This window comes from Mustela putorius, unplaced genomic scaffold (assembly GCF_011764305.1).
Source record: "Mustela putorius furo isolate JIRA1106 unplaced genomic scaffold, ASM1176430v1.1 tig00000198_pilon_pilon_pilon, whole genome shotgun sequence".
NCBI lineage: Eukaryota > Metazoa > Chordata > Mammalia > Carnivora > Mustelidae > Mustela > Mustela putorius.
The window spans coordinates 3,311,916-3,336,847 of NW_025421311.1; the positions used below are offsets into that span (position 1 = coordinate 3,311,916).

Below are 24,932 nucleotides of genomic sequence, written 5' to 3' on the forward strand. Positions count from 1 at the left end.
CTCTACTAGTTGCCTTAAGGTACCGGTATTCTGTTCCTTGGTGCTGTTTTCATCTGGGGTTTTCTGTCTTTGTGTGAGAAATAGAGGAAGCAGGCCCCCTGCTGAGCACAGAGCCCAATGCGGGGCTCGCTCCCTCTTGTGGCAGAATTCCTCAGTTTTTATGTCCTTTCTGGTCCTTACAACTTGGGGTAAAGGGGTAAAGCCCCTTTACCTCTCTTTTATTTTCCAGAAGGTGGCGCTATAACTCAAATCCGTGGTTTTTCGGCAGTCCACAAGTCTGCGTGCTCTCCCTGCCTCTCACTGGCTGCACAGTAGTGCACCCAGGGGCCCACTCAATGTGTGTTTAGCAGCTGGACATTGAGGGTGCCTGCAGACCAGGTGGGGAGATCCTCAAGTGAGGGACTCCCAAGGGCTCATGGGAGGATTTCTTGCAGAAGTCCTGAGTGCAAACAGCGGGGACCTCATCCCTGTAATGCTCTTTTATATTCTTATCTGCCTCTTGGCCCATCTCCTTCCTGTTCCCAGTCATGGAGGTCCTACCCCAGGACTCCGGGTGTTGCTGGAGAGAATGGGCATTCACTTACCACTCTCCTTTTCCTTGGGGAATTGGTCACCATCACTTGATAGTTCAGGTCTGTGCATTGTTGCAGTGGGAGAGGTCAGCACTAGGAAGGTTATTCCTACCATCTCCACTGCTTCCACATATATGTGTATATACATAGTTTTCTCCAATGGCATGTGAGGACTTCCCCTTGAGAAGCTGGGCTTCTGAGATGTCTTTCTCACCCATGGCTGCCCAGGTCAGTGCTCCCCAGGTCTTTTCCTGATGTTGGCTAAAAGAGTTGTGCTGTTCCACCAGCTCTAGGGCCTGAGCTAGGGGAAGAGCCCCCCTAGACAGAAAAGTGGCCAGTGTGCTTACAGCCCACAAAGTGCCCAGAAGATGGGAGACTTGAGAAGCCTAATTAGGAACCCAGTCTTCATCTTAATAAATGTAGAAGCTTTTCAAGCACTTGGAAAGAAAATGAGCACATTTACACTTTTAAAAGATCACTCTGGATTGAATGTAGAGAAAGGACTGGAGGAGGACATGGATGTTCGCTCAGAGTTTCTTAAGTTGCCTAAGAAAGAAAGATGTGGATGAGCGGCGCAAAGCCTCTTTAGCAACTATAACAAACAAGACGACAAGACGAAGGATGTGAAGAGAAATGTGTGATGAAGAACTTTATGAAGAAAACTAAAACATACCAGAAAGACACAGAAGGGGACCTGAACAAGAGGAAAGACATGTCTTTCTTTTGTATTAGATTACATGATATTATAAAAATGCCAGTTCTCCCTAAATTAATTTATAAACTTAATACAATCTTATCAAAATACCAGCAGGGTTTTTTTTTATATATAAGACAAACTAATAATCAAGTTCATATGGAAAAACAAACATCTAAGAAGAAGCAGGAAAACACTGAAAAAAAAAATCTATGAGGGGATATCAGCTACCCTCCTAGATACAAGGGGGTAAAGATATACTTCAAAATATCCATAATTAAATTAGTGTGGTGCTGGCATGGGCGTACACAGTGAGACCAGGAAACAGAATGGAAAACCTAGAAATAGATCAAAGTATGTAAGGAAGTTTACTCTGTGAAATAGGTGACATCTTTGGGGTATTACTAGGGCAAAGCTGAACTTCTAAAGTAATGATTATAGAGCATCTGGGTAACCATTTGGAAAAAAAAAAATTGGTACATTTCTCATATCTTTTACCAGAGTAAACTCCAAACAGATCAGGAACTTAAGCAGAAAAAAATGAAAACATGTAAGAACTAGAAGAATAAAGAGATAAATTTCTCTTTGTTCTCTCTTTATTCTCACTTTGGAAAAATACTTTCTATTTCTTACACTCCAGAGGAATTAAAAGAGGACATTGATAAATTGGACTACATGAAAATTTAAAAAAAAAAAAACACAATATCATAGATAATTGACAAACTGGAGGAAAATACTTGCAACATGTGACACAAAGGGCTAATATTGTTTTTTTTCTTTTTTAAAGATTTTATTTATTTGACAGAGAGGGATCACAAGTAGGCAGAGAGGCAAGCGAGAGAGAGAGAGAGAGAGAGAGGAGGAAGCAGGCTCCCTGCCGAGCAGAGAGCCCGATGCGGGACTCGATCCCAGGATCCTGAGATCATGACCTGAGCTGAAGGCAAAGGCTTAACCCACTGACACCCAGGTGCCCCAGGGCTAATATTCTTAATATATAAATAACTCTTAAAACCAAAGAGAAAGAGATCAAAGCCCAATGGTAAAATATGAAATAGACATGAGTAGAAGCTCACATATATTTTTTTAAAAAAATAAAAGTGACTCTTTATATGTTTTTTTTTTGAAAGTTCAAACATAGAGAAATACAAAATAAAATAATGTCATTTCTCAGCCATCATATGGATAAAAACTAAAAAGTATGACAACATGTCCTCTTGGTAAGCCTGTGGTTAAACAGGGACTCTCCTGGATTGTTAGTGAGAATGAGAACTGGCACAGTCCTTCTGGGGGGAGAGTTAACAATATATAACAAGACTGTACATGTGCTTGTCGTTTGATCCAGCAGTCCCACTTCTGGGAATCTGTTCTGAAAGATACACCTCCAACAGTAGGTTTGCACAAGGTTCTTCCCTACAGCGTTATTTGATTTGTACAGTATTGGAAACAACTTAAATGCTTGTACACAGGAGAGTGTTTGATTAAAATATGGTGCATTTCCCCAGCAGAGTACTTAGAAACTGTGGGAAAGAATGAGGAAGACCTCAATCAAATAATATAGGGTAATTTCCAAGACATATTACTAACGTTAAAAAAGTGTGGTATACAGACTGCCAGGCATGGCCACTGGGAGAGGATGGAGGCTGCTGTGTCACACCAACAGGGCCCGCGCAGAGGGAGCGGTGCAGAGAGGGGACACGGGGTTATTGCTGGGTGTGCCTGACTTTCTCCCATGCCTGTCAAGGTTCACGCCCGTAGACCCCTTGCAGAAATGCTTGAGGACCTACTACTGTCTTTCACCAGATGAGTCCACTGTCCACGGGACTGGTTCCTCATCTCACTCAGGCTTATGCCAAAGATGTAAAATTCAGTGCAGATTTCTGAGCCTTAATGTTTCAAAGTATAGTAGACCTTTCAGTAGATGCTGAGGTGATTACTAGTGATTATTCGTGATTGAGAAGTCCCAGAATATGGTGTGATCGTTGCAAAGTCAGTTGACCTAAGGGTAAATGTAACAATATGTGAATTATGCTTGTTCAACACTTTGCCAGGGACACAAATGAAAAGGCCAAAGATCCAAGACCATGGCTACCAGATCAGTGTCCTATCTGGCCAAGCAAGGCTTGGAGAAGGTTAGCAGAGGTGCTAATCCTGTGGAAATTGGAATAGGTGTGATGTTAGCTGTAGATGCTGTAATTGCTGATTTTAAGAAATAATCCAAAACTGTGTTGACCACCCAAAGAAATTGCTTAGGTTGCTGTGATTTCTGCAAACAAAGAAATTGGCAATATCATTTCTGATACGATAGAGAAGATTGAAAGGAAGGATATAATCCCAAATAAAGAAGGAAGACACTCAATGATGAATCATAAATTATTAAGTTGAGGTTTCTCCATACTTCATATACATCAAAAGCTCAGAAATGTGAACGCCTATGTTATATTGAGTGAAAAGAAGATGTCTAGTGTCTGGTCCATTACGCCTGCCCTTGAAATTGCCAATGCTCCTTGTAAGCCCTTGGTCATAAAAGCTAAAGATGTTAATGAACAAGTTCTAAATACACGCATTTTGAATAGGCCAAAAGCTGGTCTTCAGATGAGAGGAGTCAGATCTCCAGGTTTTGGTGACAATAGATAAACCTACTTAAACACATGACTATTGATGCAGGCGGTTCGATGTTCAGAGATCTTGATGATCTTGATGATGTTGAGTTTTATGACTTAGGAAAAGTTGGAAATGTCCCTATGACCAAAGATGAACCCATGTGCTGGAAAGGAAAAGATAATGGGCTCAAATTGAAAGACCTATGCAAGAAATCCCTGAGCAGTAGCATGCCATAACCAAAAATCATGAAAAGGAAACACTGAATGAAGTGTTTCAAGAAACACTTGCAGATGGAGTCATTCTGCTGAAGATTGGTGGGACAGGCGATGTGGAAGTGAATGGAAAGAATGAGCTGCGGGTCCCTCAAAGCTGCAGCGGGGCGCTGTGGAAGAAGGCATTGTTCTGCGAGGGGGTCTGAGACACACTAATTCCAGCAAAATGAAGATTTTTTTTAGATTTTTTAAAAAATTCATTTGAGAGAGATACAGAGAGATAGCACAAGCAGGGGAAGAGGCAGAGGGAGAGGGAGAAGCACACTCCCCGCTGAGCAGAGAGCTCACCATGGGGCTCTATCCCAAGACCTGGAGATCATGTCCTGATCCGAAGGCAGAAGCTTAACCATCTGAGCCACCCAGATGCCTCAGTATTTTTTAATAATACAGAAATGTTTAAAAGAACACTCAAAACTTTTGCAAAGACCATTGCTAGGAATGTAGATGTTGAAGGATGATCGATAGTTGAGACCACTAGGCTAAGTTCCTCCAAAGTAGTTTGTGATGCTCTGCTTGGAGATTCTGCAAATGTGGTAGAGAAAGGAATCATCGATCCGGCGAAGGTTAGAAGAGCTGTTTTATTGGTAAGTGGAATGGTCAGGGAGGAATATGTTCTGCTCTCTACAATGGTGCTACAGCAATGCTAATAAACTCTGACAGGATGCTCGGGGCAATGTTTCACACCAATAATTTCAGAGAAGTCAGTTAAAGAAAATGAAAAGGCTGGCTGATGTTAAGAAATTCACTATAATCATCAGTTTTTAGTTTCCATTGACAATATATTGTGCTTTACCACTGTCATTGTCCATGCCTACAGATAATTTAATTTGTTTTGTATTTTTTAATACAAGATTATTTACAAATTCACCAAAAAACATGCTGTGAAAGTGTCTACAGTCTGCTAGTCTTTAGGTTCAGAGGAAGGGGGAATGTGAAAATACACACTTACCCACTAACCTCTGCAAAGGAAATATAGAAAAACAAACCGTAAACTAATGAGATTGGTTGGCAATGTAAGCTGGTTAGGAGTGGCGAATAAAGAATGTAAAAGGAGTGAAATTTCTCTTAGTTTTCTGTGTAACACTGCCTTTTAAGACATTTGCCAAAGCATAAAGAAATAAAACCAACCAGGATTTGGGGAGCCCAAAATAGAACACAAAAAAATAACAAATGTACTTAACTACGTTATAAATGAATGACATACCTTACGGAAGGAAGTAGAGAAGAAAAGAATTAACTTGAATGATGGGGGAAAACAATATTTTGATTGCAAATATATACTCCACATCAGCCCTGTACTGTATTTTCTAAATTTGTTTTTAACAAATATATTAACTAGAGATTCCGAAGTCCTTTCTGTGCAGACTAAGATTTAGCAGAGAGGTAAATATATCATTAAGTAATGAGAGACAGGTTACAAATAAGGAAAGGGGAAAAGCTGGAAGGAGCCCACTGGTATCGGACTGAAACTGGAGGAGTAAGTATGGACCCAGGGCTTTAATGTATGGACAGAGTCTTAGGTATAGAAAGAAATACAAATGTGAGTGTGTATGTGTGTGTGTGTGTGTGTGTGTGTGTGTTCATACATGTATTTCCTGAGAGCACCTAGAGGCGAAAACATTTCTATAGCTGCGAACACTCCTGCCATCCAGATCTTAATTTCTGGATACCATTCTACAATGAAAGGAAAATGACTTTTAGAAAAAAGGCAGATGACAGGGTAATACAGAGAAAATTTAGGATGAGACAGCATCATCTCATGGTGTCAGAAAGCAAGGGAGTACTTACAGACTGACAGGCTGAGGCACGCGGGAAGGATTCAGGAGCCAACTTGAAGAAGCTGTTGATGGGAAAATCTGGGATGATGTGAGCAAAACAACAAATAATGGTCATAATATAAAACAACCATCGAATACAATAAATATCCCTGAGTCCCAAGTGGTATCAGTAAATAATTGAATAAATAAATAAATGGGGGAGAAGAGATAGCTCTTCTTTACGATTCAGCCACAATGATAATGGAGAAGGAAGAAGGAAGGATGCAAACAGAAAATCACCGTTAGGCGAACGACAGTAATAATTGTTGCAGGAAAGAATTATTGATGATGCTAAAATTAATAGGTGAAATTGTGATGAGAAACAGGATATTTGAATCATCTCTGGGTACTTCTCCACAAAATACTTCTTAATTATTAGGGGAAAAATTATAACTTGCCCATGGAGAAACCTGGCAGACACCATCCTGACCGAGTGACTGAAGTTGACACCCCAGGTCATACAACCCGCCAGCATCGCACCCCTGCACACGGAGACGTGTCTGTGGTGTATCTGCTGTGTGCAAAGATGTCAGACCCCTAAGTTAGGAGACACTGCAGAAGAGAGAAGGGGGAAGAGGAAGGATAGCTTTGGAGTGTGGTTTGGGTTAAGGGGTCAACATTGCAGACAGAAGAGAAAGAAGTAAATGGGAAGAAAAACAGTAAAACAAAACCTGACAATCAATGCAAGCTGTAAAGGGTATGTTCTAGAGAGAGCAGAAGGCGCTTTAGAGAAAGACACTCATTGTGATGCTCCGTAATCCTGTTAGGCATGTGCTGTATAACTTCCTGAGGGTCTTAAAACATTCCTGAGATTTCCATTGTAAATGAAGTCTTTTTGACTAATTAGTCCTTTTTATTTGGCATGTTAAGTTACTTGGGGAGGGCTGTCAAACAAATGGTGATAACCCTTAGGTTATGTTGCTTGGGTAGATGCTCTGTTCTAGAAATCCTGTGAAATTCCTAAAGTTTTAATATGTTCTGGTATAAGGTCATCACTTGACATTCTAATTATTAAAGTACTATGTGTCACGGGAAAAAGAAAAGAAAGACAGCCAGACAGGTGGATAGTCTTGCCATTTATTAACCAGAGCAGGAGACCAAGTTTTAATAAGAATTATCCTCTAACTGGGAAATACTATCATTTATTAATACCGTCATCCCAAACAGGTGGCATATCTTTACTGACGCTGTCTCTCATTTTTTGTTTTGTTCTATTTTGTATATCTTATTTTATCAAATGCATCCATGGGGAAGCTAGTTTTTGACTGACAAAATCTCACAGTTGGCAGGCCAGTTCACCTTGGAATACTTTGTCTTCATGAGACCTGGGGCCAATGGGTGAGGAGTCCTGTTCCCCCTGGTTTATTCTTTGTAGTAAAAAGAAGTACCTTTTCTACTTCACTGGCTTGCTCTTTGCAGCTTGTGTTATCTGTAGGAAGCAATGGTAGCCTCATGCGAGGCCTCTAAAATGAGTTTTGGTCCTCACAGTATTAATATCAAAAAAATCTCTGACCCCTGAACCCACTATCTCAGGAAGTTTTCTATTTGAAACATGTAAAAGGGAAGTGGTACAAGATAAAAAATAATCCAGAGTCCAAAGTCTTTGATGGTTTGTCCCCTTCTCTGATCCCGACCCCCACTTCAGTTTTCCCTCCCTTCCCCTGTGGCTCTCCACACTATTCTTTATGTTCCACATGTGAGTGAAACCACAGGATCATTGTCTTTCTCTGCCTGACTTATTTCACTCTGCATAATCCCCTCCAGTTCCATCCATGTCCATGCAAATGGTAGGTTACAGAAGGGAGGAGGGTGGAAGATGGGCTGACGGGGTGATAAGTATTAAGAAGGCCATGTGTGCTGATGAGCACTGGGGGTTATATACAACTAAGGAATCATTGAACACTACATCAAGAACTAATGATGTTGGGCGCCTGGGTGGCTCAGTGGGTTAAAGCCTCTGCTTTCTGCTCAGGTCATGATCCCAGGGTCCTGGGATCAAGGCCTGCATGGGGGTCTCCACTCAGCAGGGAGCCTGCTTCCTCCTCTCTCTCCACCTGCCTCTCTGCCTACTTACGATCTCTCTCTCTTTCTCTCTGTCAAATAAATAAATAAAATCTTTTTTAAAAAATCTATTGATGTTAAATATGTTGGCTAACAGAACATAAAAAAATAATAATAAATAATCTAAAAACAACACCACCCAGCACAGAATTTAAAAAGAAAGAAAAAATAATAATACTGTGAAAAAAATGAAGGCCAACTTCAAAACTTTCAGTAGCTTCTAATTGCTTTTGGGATAAAGACCAAAATTCTAACCAAAAAAAACCAAATTAAAACATAAAACTACAAGAGCAATATTTTGAAATTCTGAAAACAGTCAGGAATGATTCAGCTGTTTAAATCAGAAAATGTATTATGGGTTTAAAAGAAATCTTTTCTAATCACCGTTCTTATTGCTTTTATTTTATGTAATAAAAAAGGCATAATCATGGGAAAGATAACCAGTGCAGAAGGTAAAACAAGTAGATTTTTATTCCAGTTAGAATGCTTTTGCTAAAGTCCAGTTCTTTAGTATTTGGGTCCATGAAATAATGAGCTAAATTATGAAGAGGTCCATCTACATCTTATTTAGAAAAGGTTACATTTAATTATAACATCCTTGTGCAAGATAATGAAAACTAAACTCATGATGTCAACTAATCAAAAGTTGGATTTTTCTTTTATGCACAACAGGAAATATTTGCAGGTACCTTTCTATGCTGAAGTGTCTGGAGGGAAGAAATAGGACTTAGACCCATTAAACGTGGGTTCAAATTCCAGGGTGACCAGTTAGCCAGTAACAGGTCTGTAAGCCTTGAACATGGGTACAAATATAAGCCTCATTTTCCTAGGGAAAAAAAAAATGGGGCAAAGGACTCACCTCACAGGATTCATGGAGAATTATTTGGAAGAGTTGCAGTACTGAGTACTGTAAACTGTATACAGTGTACATGGTTGTTTTTTTTTTTAAAGCCAATGAATTAAGTTTAGCTGATAGTGAACACATAAGTGGGCTCTCTTTTCATTTTTCTTTACTTTTGTTTCTAGGGAAGTAAAAACTAAAGTCATCAGTACTGAGGTCTCAGAATTATTTGTCATAAAACGTCTTTTTCTTGGCCACACTATTAAGCAAATATCAATTAATCTATTTATTTGAAGATCATAAATCCCAATATAGGGAATCAATGCTGAAGCAGACAGAATCATCCTAAAAGCTACACAACATATTTCATTTGTGTGACTTAAATGTATTCGCCTCATTTGGTTCAAAGATCTGTTCCACAGATAAAATTATGAAGAGAAGAAATTGTTCCTTCCTGTGATGTAACATATGTGTGTTTTAGTTTGCCCAGACTTTTACTCATGTTAAAGAACTTAATTTATATGAAGTTAATCTATATATTCCTCCTGGGAAATAATATGAAAATGAACAAAATAACAGCCATTCTTTGAAAATAAAATACTCTTCTTTCAGTCTGAGCATTATCACGTGGATGATGATACAGGGAAGTGAAGAGAGGTTATTTCAGAAGAGTAAACATTGTTTAAGCATGTTCTGTGATTTCAACGTTATAGGCAGTCTTGTTGCTACATTTTTCAAGATGTGACACCTGTCCTTAGGATTTGGAACCAGGAAGGTCTGGCAAGGCAATTTACCAAAACATGGGATATTGGGCAAATTAGGAAGACCTCTGTAAATGGCTGCCTCACCATCTGAAAATGGAGATACCGTGATATTTACTTTGCAAAGTTGTGAAAATTAAATGTAAAATATTGTGAAAATAATTGTCAGAAAATGTCAGTGCTGCTTTCCTTCTATCATAGCATTTTTAATGTAATATCTTTTATTACTTTTTAATTATTTATTTGCAAGTGGTTGACCCACAACGTTACATTAGTTCTGGCTGTACAATAGAGTGATTCCACTTTCGTATCTATTGTGCTGTGCTCACAAGTGTAGCTGCCAGCTGTCCCAGCGATGTTTGAGAAGATTCAATTTTAAATACATCAGAATTTGAGGTTATATATAATAACGTAGATGTAAATGACTGTTATTATGAATAACTAGAAAAATGGGTTCAATTAGTTCTCATTTATTAAGAAATCCAACCTCACTAAATAAATACATATTTTGCTCTATGTACGCCCATGGCCAACATCCTATAAGACATTGGAAAGCAGGATGGAATTTTCCTGCCATGATAAAGAACTGGCTTATCTAGTTCATGTTAAACTATCCATAGTAGATTTTCCAGATACAAAAGGGAAAACCTTAAGATAGTGAAGATAAACTCAGAGAAGTGAAAAGATCTACAGCTGTATTCTTATACATGTGTTGTCAGCTCTTTAATTTACTAGTATTTTAATCTTATTTAGAATGAGAAGGTATCATAGAAATGGAAAAGGTATAAATAATGCAGAAGTTCCACTGCCATGCATGCAAATTACAAAGTCAGCTCATGTTTACTTCCCAGTGAGAAGATTATCCCAACACTTTCGCCAATCCTAGTTGTTGGGCATAATTTTAAAAAGTCGGATTACTTGTACCTTTTACCATACGTAATTAATCTTTTTAATATAGACTTCTTTTTTCCAAGGGGTTATGATTTTTTTTTAAATCTAGCTGACATACATTATATTAGCTTCAGATGTATAACATAGTGACTCAGCATTTTATACATGACAAAGTGCTCGCCACAGCCATTCATCTGGCACAGTATGAAGTTATTACAGTCTTATTGACGGTGTTCCCTATGCTGTACTTCTCCCTGTCTCATTTATTTTATAACTGGAAGTTTGTACCTCTTAATTCCCTACACCTCTTTTCCCCCACCCAGCTCCCCTCTGGCAACCACTCATTTGCTCTCGATATTTATGAGTCTGTTTCTATGTTGTTTTGTTTGTTGTGTTTTTTAGATTCCACATAAGTGAAATCATATGGTATTTAGCTTTGTCTGACGTATTTCACTTAGCATAGTAACCTCTAGCTCCATCCACAAATGACAAGATCTCATTTCTTTTTTATAGTTGAGTAATAGTCCATTGTTTTTGTACACCCACATCATTTTATCGATTCATCTATTGATGAACACGGGTTGCTTCCATATCTTGGCTATTGTAAGTAATACTGCAATGAACATAGGATGCATGTGTCTTTAAAGAACAGCATTTTATAGGGGCACCTGGGTGGCTCAGGGGGTTAAGCCTCTGCTTTCAGCTCAGGTCATGATCTCAGGGTGCTGGGATTGAGCCCCACATCGGGCTCTCTGCTCGGCGGGGAGCCTGCTTCCCCCTTTCTCTCTGCCTGCCTCTCTGCCTGCTTGTGATCTCTCTCTTTGTGTCAAATAAGTAAATAAAATCTTAAAAAAAAAAAGAATTCGCATTTTTTAGTTTTTTTGGATAAATACCCAGAAGTGGAAGGAACGTCCATGCTCTTTTCCACAGCGTCTGCCTCAGTTGACATTCCCACCCGCAGAGCCCAAGGATTCCCTTCCTCCACTTCCTTGCTGACACTCGTTTCCTGTCTTCTTGATGCTAGCCATCCTGACAGATGTGAGGCAATATCTCATTGTGGTTTTGATTTGCATTTCCTTCAAGATTACTCATGTTGGATATCTTTTCATATGTCTGTGGCCATCTGTAGACCTTCTTTGGAAGAATCTCTATTCAGATGCTCTGCCCATTTTTTTAATCCGATTGTTTTTATGGCATTGAGGTGTATGGGTTTTTAATATATTTTGGATATTAACCCTTGTCAGACATATCATTTGCAAATATCTTTTCCCATTCGGTAGGTTTCTTTTCATTTTGTTGGTGGTTTCCTTCACTGTGCAAAAGCTTTTTAATTTGATATAGTCCCAATTGTTGGTTTACTTTTGTTGCCCTTGCCTGAAGAAACAGATCTAAGAAAGTATTACAAAGACCAATGTCCAAGAGTTTATTGCCTGTATTTCCTTTTAGATGAGTTTTTTTTTCTTTCCTTTTTTTAACATGGAGAAAGCTTTGAGTGCATTATCTATAAATATATCATCGTAGTCCAGATTTAAAAGTATGTTTGACCTCAGGCCATTCCGAATAACTAGCGAGTGCTCAGAAAGTGTGAGCATAGTGTAAAAAAAAAGAAAAAAATTTTTTGAAAGTGGAGCACTGGAAAAAATGACTTCATAAAGAGAAACCATACATCAAGTTTAAAAATATTTTAGAAAGATAAATATTACTGTCTTTTTCGATATATGATAAGCTGTTGAGTTTCCTGATGGGGATATAAAAATAAGTATTAATCTTTAGAAATCTAAGTAGAGCTCTTCTACTAAGTAACAGGTTGCTACTGCACTATAACAGGGAAGAAATATTCTTTTTTTTTTTATTTTAAGATTTTATTTATTTATTTGACAGAGAGAGAGATCACAAATAGGCAGAGAGACAGACAGAGAGAGAGATGAGGAGAAGCAGGCTCCCTGCTGAGCAGAGAGCCCAATGTGAGACTCGATCCCAGGCCCCTGGGATCAGGACCCGAGCCGAAGGCAGAGGCCCACCCACCGAGCCACCCAGGCGCCCCCAGGGAAGAAATATTCTGAACACACTGAATCGTGTGCATATGGACACATCCGCAAAGGAAATTTACAAAATGAAATCATTTGTCAAAATGATAGGATTATGGGATTGTCTTCAAATTTTTCTCTAATGCTTTTATAAATAAGAGTCATGCTTAGTTTACAAAAACACCATCAAGTATTATACGTTCCAATTTTGCCTGCAAGTGTTCGTTCTCTCCTGCATGATCTGCGGGGGATAGAATCTTTCAATAAATTTTCAACGACCTGCTTCTCTGCCTCATACAAGAAGCATTTTAATTTAAGGTTGTTGTTAAATTACTCAGGGAAAATAGTTCAGGAATTATTAATTAATTTATGCTAATTAAGAGCATAAAATATTTTAAAGATGCACAAACAGAACCAGAATAAAATTAAAAGTGGCTTGAGGCCATTGAAGTAAAAAAAGGACAACTTAAAAATTATTAGAACTGACCCAGAGGACGGGTGGTGAGTAAGCTGTGGGAATGGATTACGTGGGCCCCGGTCAGGCTTCGCACGAGCGTTGTCCTTCACTGCACCATGTGCTGAACTCACTGTCTTTGTTACCATCACAGTATAGAAACTGCCAGCCTCAGAAAGGCCTGGAGACTACAAGATTTAGGATTTACGAAATATTATTAGAGCCTCTTGTGTGTGAGAATTGTAGAAATTATGTCTCAACTTCCAAGTGAAATTTACAGAAACATACTTATTTAGAGGTGTCCTTTGAAAAAACTAAAATTAATTTTTATTATTATTTTTGAGATTGAATGAGTCTCTTAAGGGATTTTATTTTACTTTTTAAAATTTTTTATTTGAGTATAGTTGACACATAATGTGATGTTAGTTTTATGTGTACAACAAAGTGACTCAACATCTCTATATATTATGCTGTACTGACCACAAGTGTCACCATACATCTCTATATATTATGCTGTACTGACCACAAGTGTCACCATACACTGACTGTATTCCCTCTGCTGTATCTTTTATTCCCACGACTTACTCCTTCCATAACCCGAAGCCTGTACCTGCCACAACCCTTCACCCATTTTGCCCACTCCCCCTTACCTCTCCACTGCCCATTCCCTCTGGCAACCAACTGTCTGTTCTGGGTGTCTTACAGGTCTGATTCTGTTCTTTGTTTTTGCTTTTTTAGTAATTAACTATCTCAAGCTTATTTTAGTAATTTCTAAACTAAGAATTACAAAAAGTAATCAGCAAATGTTTTAAACTTTGAAGAGCAAATAGAAAGAAAATTAACATATAATTGAGACTCGAAGTTATTGGTGCAATTTTTATATTAAAAAATTATAGTAGGGGTGCCTGGCTGGTTCAGTCGGTGTAGCATGTGACTCTTGATCTCAGGGTTGTAAGTTCGAGTTCCATTGTGTGTAGAGATTTCTTAAAAATAAAATCTTTTTAAAAATAAAGAAAATATACTAGAGAATATGTGTCATAAAATTAGACTAATTCAGTTTCTTAGTATCTTAATCTAATACCACTTTTTTTTTTTTTCCAGAGACGGAGAGAGATAGGGAGGGGAAGAGACGGGGGGAGAGAGAGAATCTTAAGCAGACTCTACGCTTAGCACAGAGCCTGATGCAGGACTCGTTCTCACAACACTGAGGTCGTGACCTAAGCTGCTCAACCATCTGAGCCACCCAGATGTCTCTGATACCATTTCTGTATGATCTAGTTGACTGCTTTTCTTATGGTCAATAGGTGGAAAGGTCCCCATAGAAAAATAATGATAGAATCTTCTGACACAAATTAGCAATAATCACCTCAGCAGTTGATCCTTGTGTCTAAATATTATCAGACATAAGATTGGTATAATTATAAAATAAAATTGTCATACCAATATAGATGGTTCATACGCAATAAACCCATGTTAGGAGATGTATTTCCAAGAAAATATTTTATTTAAATTCATCAGGAATCTATTTTGTTCAAACCAGACATACCAATGCAGATATTTCTTGATATGCATTATCATCTGCCTTAGAAATGTAAAACAGTTATATGGTACAGAAGACCTCTGCACCCTAAGCAAATTTCAGGCTTTAAGTTGGAACAGACCCAGATGTGTGTGTGTGTGTGTGTGTGTGTGTGTGTGTGTCGGCGGTGGGGGGAGGTGGCTGTATTCTGACATGGTCAGCAGGTGTTTCTGAGAGCCTTCTATTAGGGAAGAGTCCAGATTAGGTTCCTTACTGGATACAAAAGGTTAACAGTCGAACCATCTGCGTTTTTGCTTTCTCGTGTAATGCATTCACCATCAGCCAACTCAGACTTGTGGCAATCAAGGGCAGACTTGATGACAATCACAATCACAATCGATGGCTGTACAATTCTTATTTTTTTTTAAAAGTCTGATACACAGATACTGTATTTCACAGAGAATTTCTGAAGAGTGCTCTGTCAAACAAGTCTGATCTTTGGATCGAGGCCAAACAAAGTATGGCAGTTACATATTAACTAAACCTTGGCACCCTAGAGAGCTGCCAGCCACGACAATTGTTATAATTAAACCAGTAGATCTGTTCATTACACTTGCATTAGGCATGCTGTTGAGGATATTTCTTTTATTTATTCATTTTAAAGATTTTATGTATTTATTTATCAGAGAGATAGAGCGCAAGTAGGGAGAGGGGCAGGCAGAAGGAGAAGCAGACTCCCACTGAGCTGGGAGCCCAATGTGGGGCTCGATCCCAGGATCCTGAGATCATGACCTAAGCTGAAGGCCGATGCTTAACCCACTAAACCACCCAGGAGTCCCGAGTGTATTTCTTTTAAATCACTGCTTTCCCTGCATGATGTCTGATGTTTGCAACATCTTTTTTTAAGAAATTAACATTAGAGAAAACGTTTCTTCCACCCATAAAATGGTACATTTTGTCCCTACTGGAAGTAAGACTGTGTAACTATCCATGTTCCCTTTTTGTTTTGATGGCCAGCAAGTCTACAGATAGATGGTTTACTTCCATTAATAGCCAATGGATTAGCAGGAGAAATCCAGTCAGGAAGAGATCATTCACTTCAAGATGAGAGAATCAAGGGGAGCTGCACAGAAGGTACTGGATTCTAGACAGGCTTAGAATATGGAACATATTGGGACATTAGACAGGCATAAGGGATACAATATAATCCTATTCTAGTTAGAAGAGGGTAAGCTGTAAGGACAAAAACACTCAAACATTTAAGGACTGATAAAAGAGAAGTCATCTCCCCCAGTGGGGGATGGGCTTTCCTCAACTTGGTCTTTGGGGACCCAGGATCCTTTCCTCTCGTTGTGGTAGCACCTTGTGAAGCATCCCCATCATCTGCTGTTAGCCGGCAGAAAAGAAGTGCAAGCTACACCTGAGAGGTGCAGCAGGTCAAGCCTGCAAGTGACTCACATCGGACTTGCTCACTCAGTCCCCAGTAGCCTAGTGAGGCCCAGAGGCGTAGCACACCTCGGTCCCCGGAGGAAGAGGAGGACTGCACCACAGATATTAAAAATAATGAATTAAACTTAAAATGCAAGTAGTCTTGCACACATAGTAAAAAAAAAAATTATTTTTCTATTAGATAGGGACGGAAATTTCTTGTAAATTTTTTATCCATTACAAAATCTCTTTTTCCATTTATGCAAGAGCTTCAGCTGTATTCTCAAGGGTTTCAGAATCCATTGAAAGATATATTGGCCGGGTACCATTCAGTACTGTGGAACATATTCTAGCTATGATTAAATAAATGTCAATTTCAGGGGCACCTGGGTGGCTCAGTCAGTTGAGCATCTGCCTCTTGGCCTAGGTTCAGGTCATGGTTTCGGGATGGTGAGATGAAGCCCTGTGTCGGGCTCCCTGTATACCCTGCGGGGAGTCTACAGGAGATTCTCTCTGCCCCTGCCTCACTCCCCCATGCTGTCATCACTTGTGCTCTAGCTCTCTCTCAAAACCAAAACAAAACACCCAGCATGGAAAATTTAGTTTCCTAAATGTAAATTGATTGCAGTCACTGAAAACCTAAAACGTCTGTACTGTACTAGAATGTGATGTACAGGGACTCCGGTCAGGATAGAGTGGGTGGGCAGTTTCCCAGAGACCTCGGGAATGGATAGATGTGTGTATTCCGGCTATACGTGCTACCAGCATATCAGTGCACCCCAGTGCCCTCCCCTGGAGAAGGAACCTTGTATTTGACATCAATACCACTTTCTCCATACATGTCGTATCATGAGGCTTCATAACTCAGCGGGGATATCTGCGTGAAGCAGAGAGCAAAAATTATGTAAAAATGGGGAATGGTTGAAAAATTCACACTCAGATGGACTGTAATTCAGTACTGAACTAGAGAAGATACTGCATTATAATGTAAATTACCTTGATGCATTGCTTTCAAAAAAGTAAATTGTTCTCACTTTTTACACTTGATAGGCAGTTGCTCTAATCCATAAAATAAGAAACTGAATCTTTGCCTTTTCCTGCTCTCTGTAATTCTTATTATTCAGTTTTACATAGATATTTATTTTAGCAAAATTCTCCATGATAATTTATTCACTAATCTATGGAATATCCAAGATGAGTGAGTATTTTCCCCCTTATTTTGAAAATGAGGTTGGCATTATCTTTTACCCCATAGAATGAGGCTGTGCAGTCCCCTGAGCCACCTTTTTAAAATTAATTTTTCCATGCCAGATCGTGGCAAGCTTCATGACAGGTAATTTTCTGTGTGACCAAAAATATAGCCTATTTACTTAACAAAAGGGTAAAAAGAAAAGAAATGTAAGTGGGAATCTTGCTTTTAGCTACAGTACTTTAGTAGTTACACTCTTAACTCTTCATTACAAATCCTTAAAGAATATGAAATAAAACTACCCTTCACTCTCTTCTAAGGTAAGAGTCTACCCAAGACAGACTCTATCTAATTAACCCAACAATATGTTTCTGAATTCCTAAAAAGACATCATCATGAATTAGTTTCTTTTCTTGCAAAGGTATAATAGTCATTCTGGAGAAAAGAAATACAAATGCCAGTGATTTTTCCCTGCTTGCAGATCATCCTGGTAAGACAAACAATACCCACGAAAATATGCAAATGCAGGCATTCTTCTCCTGAAAAGAGATGGGTTGTTGCTTACGTGTGTACTAAAGTGAAAACTGAAGTTACGTGCTATGGTTCATCTCAGATGTGTACCCTATATGTGAACACAGTAAATGTAGCCTTACAATATTTTGAATATTGATACCAATGTACATAATTCACTATCATCACACAAGTATGTAGAATCCATGTGTGACACCGACTGAGGGAGAAATCAGTTGAACTTGGCCAAGATTTCAAGAGTGTAATTATTTAAATGGACACAATTAGATCAGTGGTGTAATTCTCAGGTGACCAATACCAGTGTGAGACTCCGTGTGGAAGTCCAGCCTCGGGTACTGTGAGTAACAATCCCTCCCACCTCTGTGAAGATGCTTTGCATAAAGCCGTGTCCGCAGACTGGTTGGATGGATGGATGGAAGGCCTGGCAAATGGATGTTTGTGGCAGGTTAGGAGGATGTCAAAGGTTTTGAAGCCAAGGTAAATAATAAGGGAAAAAAAACTATCACTGAACCATGGTAACACACATAGAAAAAAAATGAGGAAACTGTATTTCGGCCCCGTGCGGATGGAGCATTCAGCTCCCACACACAAACGTGCTCTTAAAGGCACAGGATGCAGTGAGAATATTAACTCTCAGCGTCACTGTTCTTTTAAAAACATATGGGAGGGGGCGCCTGGGTGGCTCAGTCAGTTAAGCCTCTGCCTTCGGCTCAGGTCATGATCTCAGGGTCCTGGGATTGAGCCCTGCATCTGGCTCTCTGCTCAGCAGGGAGTCTGCTTCCCCCTCTCCCTCTGCCTGCCTCTCTGCCTACTTGTGATCTCTCTCTCTCTCTGTCAAATAAATAAATAAAATAAAATTTAAAAAGAACATACGGAAGATGTCACAGGTTGTGATATAACAGAATGTCATTATTCATAAAGACTTAAAGATAAGATCTTTAGAGATAACATATTTATCTTTTGGGGGATTATTAATATTAAAATGGGTAGGCAAGTCTTTCTGCCTCTGTGCCTCTCTCTGACTCTCTCTCTCTCTCTATATATATATGTGTGTGTATATGTATCTTTAGCATACTCTCCACTGCAGTGAGAGCAATTCATTGAAAGAAATTTGAAAAGCAAAGAGTTAAAAAGACCACACACCTAAAATAGAGTTGATTATTTTCTTACTAAATCATATGCATAGTCAGGGTCCTAAGTATGGTCTTCTTTAGTTTTGGTGGTAGTGGCTGTATTATGAACTCACACCTCTCAAAAGGAGCTAACATGAAGGGCTGACTTCACTGTCCACACGGACCCCGACGGAAGGCGAGAGAATGCATACGTGCCTTTCCATTCCATTGCTCCGTTGGCAGCTCATTCCTTTGAGCTACTAGGGTATTGAAATGGAAAAGATTTGTGTTTGCTGTGGCTCCTAGAGCAGAATTCTTGTCAATTTCAATCAGCTGCCTACTTAGGAGTTTGGAACCAGCGCGGGGACACAAGGTGAGGAGTTCTGCATGAATGAGCTTATATCACGGGATGTCACTGAGCTCCATGTCTGAGGCATTAACAGTGTTGCAGCCCTAATTCTTAAACAGGTAATCTCTCCTCTTTCTTTTTCTTCCCTCCCTCTCTGCCTCTTTCTGTCTTTTTTTTTTTCAAGTCTTTATTTAAATTCCAGTTAGTTAACATACAGTGTAATACTGGTTTCAGGTATAGGATTTAGTGATTCATCACTTACATACAACACCCAGGGCTCCCCACAATAAGATCTGAGGAATTCTTTTTGAGTCATTTTTAGGCAGTTGGCTAATGACAATTCAATGGTATTGATTTCTAGAACAGGCAAGCTAAACCTCTTCAGGCATAGGTACCTGGCCTTGTTACTCACTCTTTAAACGACAAGTTTAAGAAGTGCTGCAAAGAGTGCAGTTTTAACCTACAGGGTAACAATGACTATGTGTCTTCCTCCATCTTCCCTGACATTCATCACATCCGCTGGAGAGAACTGTGATCAGCGTTAGGAATTACCAGACCAGAAACTAGAAAGCTTTCCCAAGAGTGGCAGTGTTTCGGGAGTTTAGGGTTCCTGTGCGCACACCCCTTAGCAAACCAGCAACTCTCTTTTGTGCGTGTGTGTGCTCCTGAGTTTTGCAAAGATCAGCAGCAGTTCATCAGAGAATTCTGAGCAGGCAGAAAGGCACGTGTCGTTGTGAACCATTTAGAGGGTTCAGCGAACCAATGTAGTTCTCAGGGTGTGGCACCAGCCGGCAGTAGGCACAGATCCAGCACTCGAGACGGACTTTCCTTGTAAATAAGCACGCATGATCAGTTCTTTCCGAAAACCAATGAGGAAGCCCTCATCATGCATGGCAGTTTTTTCCCTGAGGGGCTTGAGTAAAGGGAGGTAAATGCATGCCATAAGGCATTTCTTTTCCTTCACCAGCGAATCAGATGAGCTTTGGCTAAGTGGGAGGGAGAAAATTGTTGATGGACCAAAAAAAAATTGTTGATGGACTTGGCCGGGATAATGTTCCAGACAATGACTGTTGAAAATACAAATGTGGAGGGTTTCTTGTTTTGTACAGTATTGTTCACAGCAACTAGCATCCTTTAAAACAGCATTTGCTCACATCACTATAAAAATCTGCCGATCAGTCTTTCGCTCAGCTTCTTTCATTTTAAGATTGCTCGTAAGCAGAACTGTGTGTTGCAAAATATATTCGCTCACCATCTGTGAAGAGAGCCTCTTCCGATTTTCTACACCAACAGTGCAAAATTGTGTCACTGGGCCACATTGGGGCTCCAGACGAGCTTTTTCTTCTGCCAATGGTCCTTATTTCATTTTAATTATGGGCTAATACTTTTAAGTTGTGAGCTTGCTCATAAAATGCCAGGCTTCTGGCTCTTCCCAGAACTCTCTGAGATACCACACTGCTGGGCTTCCATGTCCACACAGCAGTCTTTGGTGAGAGCAGAGTCCCCGCAAGCTGCTGGCCTCACTTGGGCAGGAAATTCCCAGCTTTCCCAGAGCCTTGTGCCACCCCGCACAATGTCTGAGCTGTGTTTTCATGAAGTAGACCTGAAAGGAGAGCGAAGTGTTGCTTGTGTCCATGATTACATCCACAGGAAAAAAAGAAAATATTAGGCCTAGCAAATTGGGATTTCAAAAAACATAAGAATGTGTGTGTGTGGGTGAAAATGGTAGAGGTGTGAACAACATATGGCCGTGTCTCGAGAGCACGCTGAATGCTGTCAGTAAGGACCAAGTAGAATAAGAAGTGGCTAGTCTTGACTGAAAACCAAGTTGTTTGACTCGCATTTTACCAGGGTGGTCCTTAAGGCGTTTATGTTTTGAGCCAACGTTAGTGCACCTCTTGGTTCCTCTACTGTCACGTGATTTCAGGTCTCTGAGAAGCATGCAGAAAGGTTGGGTAGATTCTGGGCTGCAGGACACTGACTGCTCCTCTGGAATGTTGTTCTAATCCCTCCAGGACTATCAGGAACCAAGTATATTTGGGGATTGCCTGGATAGGAACTAGCCACTGGCTCACTAGCCTTTCTTTATCTGTAGATTCAAACAGAAGGAGAGGCTGGTTTCTGGAGGGCAAGTGGGGATGGGGCAGTCTGACTTGAAGAACACGTTTCCACAGGCGGTACTGCCTGCTTTAGGTCCTTCTTGACATTGGGCCCTTGTTCCTGGAATGGGGACCCACTTCTGGTTTTTCCTCAACTGATTGTACTGGGCTCTATGTTTTAGGGGCTCTTTACATTTAGGTAATGACTTGCTAATTAGGGGACCCCCTAAAGTTCACTGGGAAAGTAACCTTTGTAGGGACAGATCACTACAGAAGGTAGAATGATTTAAAGATGGAGAAAATTCCATTTCTTCTGTTAGTGCATTAGACTTATTTCTGAGCACTGTTAAAAGCAGGAATGCCCCGTCCCCTCTTCTTCCTCTCTGCCTGAATTTTCATTTTTCTCTTCCATGCTCACAAATGGGCGGAGGAAATCAACAGATTCAAAGACTCTCAGAGTTTAATTTCTATTCTCAGCATAACATCCGGGAACTTGTGTTGTGTTGTTTATGAAAATAATCTATGAACCTTGACTCAAACAGGCACATTAAGGAATATTCTGTAATTGGATTTCTTTCACTGATTCTACAAATATTTATTAATGGTGAAAAGTGCTGTGCAAAGTGCTGCAGACAGATCCCTGCAGAAAGCCCCACCCTAGTGGGGTTTACAAACCAAACAGAAAATAAAAACTTAATTAAACAAGTAATTGCATAAATTACTTGTGCAATTATCAATCCTGACCTTTATATTTTTCACTCTCCTGCCTGGAATCTGCCTCAGCTATTAGACAGTGAGCTAACTCCCAGCCTCCCCATCACCAGTGTTGGGACACGAAGAGCTTCCCTCATGCAGGATATGCTGCAGCTGAGATGTTGGGGAGCCTTTGCTCTTGAGCGGAGAGACTGCATCCCTCTGAGGAAGAGCCAGCTGTTCCCTTCCTGCTTTCAAAATAAAGCTTACTTTCTCCTAATTGTCAAGATAACAAATGTCAATACTAGTCAACTTGCTATAAGCTTGAAATTACGAAAGAATACATAAGAATTTCCTCTGCCCATTTTGCTCAAAGACAACTCATCTTGATGTCTTGGCACATATTCTTCCACTGCCTTTCTTAATTTGAAATAATACTGTGAAATCTTTCAATATTGTGATGTTTGGAAGTTTCTAATTTCTTTCCACTACTGTATTATTGAGATGAGACATCTCTGTGTACTCGTCTTTGCAGATCGCTTCCTAGAAGCTACTTACTAGAAGCTACCTGGTATAAAAGATTTTAAGATTGCTCATATGTATTTATAGCCTGTGTTCCCTTTTTTTTCTTTTTAAGATGTATTTATTTTTTTTGAGAAAGAGATGGAGTGAGCATGAGCAGGGGCAGGAGCAGAGGGAAAGAGACAGGCAGGCTCCCCGCTGAGCATGGGGCTGGATCCCAGCACCCTGGCATCATGACCTGAGCCACGGTCAGACACTTAACTGACTGAGTTGCCCAGGCACTCCAAAGTATCTTGTGTTCCTTACAGGTCACACCAATTTGTGTTTCCATCAGCAGTAAACAGAAGTTCCTGTTTCCTTATGCCTTTACCCTTATTGACTGTTCTTTCTTTAAAATCTTCTCTAATTTCAAAAGTTAAAATAGTGTCATTTAATTTGCATTTTCCTTGCAATTGTATGTCAATTTAGTTATAGCTGTGTACCATCTATGTGTTTTATGAGGATATCCTATGTATACTATGTGTCCATGGAATGACACACATGGAAAGCTAAACATTTAAGTAAATGTTTAAAAATTTAAACTTTTCAACCAAATTTGCATGCTTTTTTAACCTCCTTTAATAATGAAATCATATAACCACCAAATATTATAGTCACACAGTTAGATTTGTCACTTCTATAAATCAACTTATTTAAATGAATATTTTAAATGATTTTTCACTTAAACATTAAAACTTTTAGAGCTATAAAAGCTCAGTTATGGTGATTCTGCAATTCAATTCCAGGGAAAAAAAAACAAAACAACAAAACTGGACCCTGGAATCTGTTAGTGAATAAGGTTGAACAGACAGAAGGATGAAAAAAGAAAGAGGGGGAGAAAATCTTTCTAATTACTCACAAACGTCTCAGCAGTGAGCAATCATGAGAAAGGAAATGCTGGAAAAGTACTTGACATTTAAATGTCAATTTAATCAAATTATGCAATTTTTAAAATGTGGCTGAGTGTAATGGGCTCTTTAAATTGTTTAAACCATGCCTTTTTCTAAAATGGTCCAGAGACTGAGCATTTAGCTTCCTTAAGCTGCCTTTTGAACTAATATCCTTAAAGAATGATGTACTGAATTGTATCACTACACTTTTACAATGAAAACATAAATTTTGCTATTTTTCAAGAATAAAAGATATCAGCATATCTAATGAAAACTAGTGATTGGTCAACATTTGAAGTAAGTTAATGACATGATGTTCAAAGGGCACATGAGAAAGTTAGGATGTATAAATTCTAAGGGAAATTATTCCCTTAATTTTAGTAGAGATTAATCTCAACCCTAACCCCCTCCTTCTCCCTAGTCTGGACAATTCACTGGGCAGAAAACTAATAATTATCTCACTCAGACTTCCCAACACCATCAGTTTTTTATGGAACTATGAGAAGGTAGGAAATGATCAGAAAAAGATACTCAGGAAAATAGTTGACCCAGTTTAGCCCCAAAGCTCAATAAAATTTGAGCTCTGGGTCTGAACACTAATGATACAGAAGTAGACTTTTCTGCCTAGCTTGGTAGTTAAATATAATTAATATGTGACTGGAGAAAGACAGAACTCCATTTTGATCACACTGTTGTCACAAAAATAACAAACAGGACATCTGCAGGTACACTTAAGAGCACCACATTTGGACATCAGTGTCTGGATTTGGCTGTCATCTCTCCAGCTCATTTCTGCAAATTTGGATAGATCTTTTCTTTCTTATCTATAGTTTCCTCATTTATAATATGTGAATAATTGATACTTTGTGGGAATGTATGAGGATTAAATGTGATAATATAGAGAGTGATTAGAATAGTGCTTGAACAATTTAAGCACTCAAATATTCGCTATTTTTAAGTCTTCTTGGTAGCAAGAAACAGAAACAGAAATTCTAGCTCTTTTAAGTCAAAGAAGAATTCCTTTAAAAGTTATTAAGTTACTTTCCAGAACGGCCAGGAGACCTGATTACCTAGATCAAGGAGAATAAGACATGACCATTGCCCACATGGACCACAAAATGGTCCAGTGAGGACAAACATGCCACCATACAGCATACAGCCTCTTGCAGCAGACACTTGCTGGGGCTAAAAACTGTCACCATAGTCAGTGTCCTGTGGTTGCTCCTTCTGCACATCATTAATGCCTACACGGATTGGCAGAGTCCTGATCCTGACCTGTATTAATCATGAATCCCAAACCAGTTTATTTGCAGAGGGGAATTAAGAGTCTCATGCTCTACCAACTCAGCTAGCTGGGTGCCTTGCAGAGGGGAATTAATCTAAAGAATTGTTGGGAGAAGAAAATTAAGTCCTAAAAGGCATGCAAGAGGACTCTAAGGTGTCCTGAATTATCAAGTGCAAAAGAATAGCTACAGTCCCAAGGCTGAGGAAGAGCGAACAATAAGAATTAGAGACTAGGAGAAGGTTCCTTGCCAAGGTTGAAATTGACTCTTCGAAGCGAGTATAGCTA

General features: G+C 39.4%; 1 protein-coding gene and 1 pseudogene across 9 annotated transcripts in view; both read left to right on the plus strand.

The window, feature by feature from the left end:
- GRIA4 (glutamate ionotropic receptor AMPA type subunit 4) overlaps window positions 1-24,932 on the plus strand; it is a 378,736-nt gene that overhangs the window by 95,652 nt on the left and 258,152 nt on the right. The gene's annotated exons all lie outside the window — the stretch shown is intronic.
- LOC106007044 lies at window positions 3,218-20,788 on the plus strand (annotated as a pseudogene).